The following is a 3045-nucleotide window of genomic DNA, read 5'->3' as shown; positions in this document are numbered from 1 at the left end:
AATCAGTTAAACATTGATGTGTTAGAAGAGGAATAAAACACTTCAGGGCCTGCTGTTATTGGAAAAGAATCAACTTCAGGGTGGTAACACTGACTCTGCTTCAGGCAGTATCAGGCCATATCACACCACCATGTTATTGATTAGTTTCCTGTAACATCATGGCCCCAAGTGTTTTGTTCTTTACATATGATTCTTTCGTTTAGTGTTTTGAGGAAAAATGATATGATACATATTTTTATGTATGTAAATGTACACATTCTGATCACAATTCGGTACTGTTGTTACAGCTACATTAACTGGCTCGTTGGTCTAGGGGTATGATTCTCGCTTAGGGTGCGAGAGGTCCCGGGTTCAAATCCCGGACGAGCCCAAACTTTTGTAACCTGAAGGTCGTGGGTTCGAGTCTCAGGTCCAGCAGGGATTGTAGGTGGGGGGAGTGAATGACCAGTGCTCTCTCCCACCCTCAATACCACGACTGAGGTGAAACCCTTGAGTAAGGCACCGAACCCCCAACTGCTCCCCGGGCGCCGCAGCAAAAAAAGGCTGCCCGCTGCTCCGGGCGTGTGTGTGTGTGTGTGTGCACACTTGGATGGGTTAAATGCAGAGCACAGGTTCGGAGTATGGGTCACCATACTTGGCCACACTTCACTTCACTTCACATTATAATGATGACATAAAGTATGAATATGTGGTTAACTGGAATGTTTGAAATTTAGCTTTGAATGTGACAAATTCACAAGCAGATGTGCTTCAATTCTCACTGATCATATCTGTGGTGTCTGTGTTTTTCTCACTCTGTGTTAATAAAGCTATGGGAAGTAAAGCTAGACATAGTGGAGATGGCGATGCAAATGTGTGCAAATGCTCCAGAATGCAATTCAGCTATAGCACGGTTGTGCTGAGTTACAACAGAGACCCGGCTACGAGTGATCTACGAGGTGACGTGCGTAATGGCATTTCACGGTGGTATTAACATGGAAGCAATATTAACATTGAAGCTTTGGAAGCTGATCTGTTTAAGCAGATGAGGAGTTGAGAAAGCTGGACAAAGGACTAAAGAGCTTCCTTTAGCTAGAGATGAAGTGAGAGCGAAATCCCACTGACACAGCTATCAGACGGAAATCGAACTGCATTGTGGGTAGTGTTACCCAAAGTGAAAAGAGAGCAACATAAAAGAAGCTTAAAGTAGAAAAGGCAACTCAGAGGTTCATTATAAAATAAATCTTGGACACCACTGAAGATCACTGAGATTTTAATTATAAAGATTAATATGCAAGCTGTTAAGGATGAATTTTTCCTTTAACCAAGAAACTGTTTTAAATTGTAATTAATCATGTCTCCCTCTGCAGAATGAAATATTAATTGCTATGGCTTTCTGCACAAACACACATTGCCATGTTGCTGCTGGTCCAGAAGGTCTTGAATTCCTGTGTCTCTAACATCAGGCCTATGGGCACAAGACTAATTTTCATACTAATAGCATACATCAGGGTTCTTTTTGTAACCAGGGACCACTTTACCTGTAAAGTAATTCCACAAAAACCACTCAGTACAGATTAACTTAATGAACATTATTTAAAGATGTACAATTTAATGTGTATTTAATAGAGCTTTTTATTGCTGAATTTTCCATTGACAGAATGTCACATGAATTGAATGGGTTGAATGGGTTGAATCCCGAATAACCCCATTCAATTCATGTGACATGAACAGGCTAATAACTAGAAGAATTCAATAAGAAATATAATAACTTTAATAATAGTGGGTACTGATTTCCTGTAGCTGTAAACTAAAAAGTCATGCTCCCTAGCTTGATGGACCCCAATTTGAGAACCACTGGCTTACATGACATTTAAATTCACACTCCTGCTACTTACTGGTTTAAACGTGAATATCAATAAAGTCAATAAAACAGTTATGACACATTTGTAAAGGTGGAAATAATTTCATCATATGGAATCCCAAAACAAATTTGTTCCACAAGTGGACCTTGAGACTGACAGGAAGCTTGTTTATTCATGCTCAAGAATATGGACCAGGAAGTATTGGGGTGTAGCTTGTAAATAACCTTCGTTCGGTTAATGAGAAATTACTGAAGCTTGCTTTATATCTGAGGAGGTAGAGCAGGACCAAAAAGTAGAACATTTCCACTGAGTCAAGAACTTCGCAGGAGTGTGCTCTATTGTAAGCATAAAATTATGCTTCATGAAATTACTGATAATTGCACCACGTCCTGCATCAGTGAATGAATTAGAGTAGCTAATTGAACTAATAGGGAGGGTGGGAGGAAACTAAAGAACCAGGAGGAAGCCCACACAAAGCCTCATTCAGGAACTGTCTAGATCTTGTTCTTCATAATTACAGACCTCTTTAGTTCTGTCTATAGTTGCTCTACTTCCTTAGATGGAAGAGTGAATTGAAAATAAAGTACAAACTCATAACACAAATCACGAGCTCGGGTGACACATGAACCTGTGATCTATTTCTGTTTGAAGAACCCAAAGAGGTCAGTTCTCCAGGTTCTCTATTAAGACAGAAACTTTTCATTCCTCTTTCCATTCAGCTAAAGCCAGAGGGACGTGACTGTACTATATTGCATGGCATTCAAAAATATACACAGTAAGTATGTTTATGGTTATACACTATTATTATTAAAGTGTGTCCAGGGTCTCACTGAGTAGCAAAGTCTGCTTTATGTCCTTGACTACAGTAGCAAGAGCACTATCCCTGATTTACAGGAAATGTATCTCTATTAGGTCCTCTTTATGAGCCCTTCTGTGTCTACGCATTGCACACGCCGGGGTGGCAAAGGTGCTTCTGAAGCTCGCACTTGATAAAATATCCCATTAACCTGCCAGTATAGAGAACGCTTATTACTTTTCTCTCCAGGTGGCTCGAGGGCGATTGCTTTATTAAGTCTCAGACAATAAATGAGGATGCAATGGCACACAATGCTACCATACATGTAAAGGCCTTAATTCGTGGAGATGGTATGTGTGGAGCTTTACCTGAATGCCTGGTTAACTTATTCATTTTAGCAGAGCA

The 3045-nt window shown here is 40.2% G+C and overlaps 1 non-coding gene across 1 annotated transcript; it reads left to right on the top strand.

Moving 5' to 3' along the window:
- The first annotated feature begins 298 nt into the window (after positions 1-298).
- Positions 299-370, top strand: trnap-agg (transfer RNA proline (anticodon AGG)). Its single transcript has one exon. It is a non-coding gene; the product is annotated as a tRNA-Pro (tRNA).
- The last annotated feature ends 2675 nt before the right edge of the window (positions 371-3045 follow it).

This window comes from Pangasianodon hypophthalmus, chromosome 6 (assembly GCF_027358585.1).
Source record: "Pangasianodon hypophthalmus isolate fPanHyp1 chromosome 6, fPanHyp1.pri, whole genome shotgun sequence".
Classification (NCBI taxonomy): domain Eukaryota; kingdom Metazoa; phylum Chordata; class Actinopteri; order Siluriformes; family Pangasiidae; genus Pangasianodon; species Pangasianodon hypophthalmus.
This window is presented reverse-complemented; position numbering and strand designations above follow the sequence as displayed.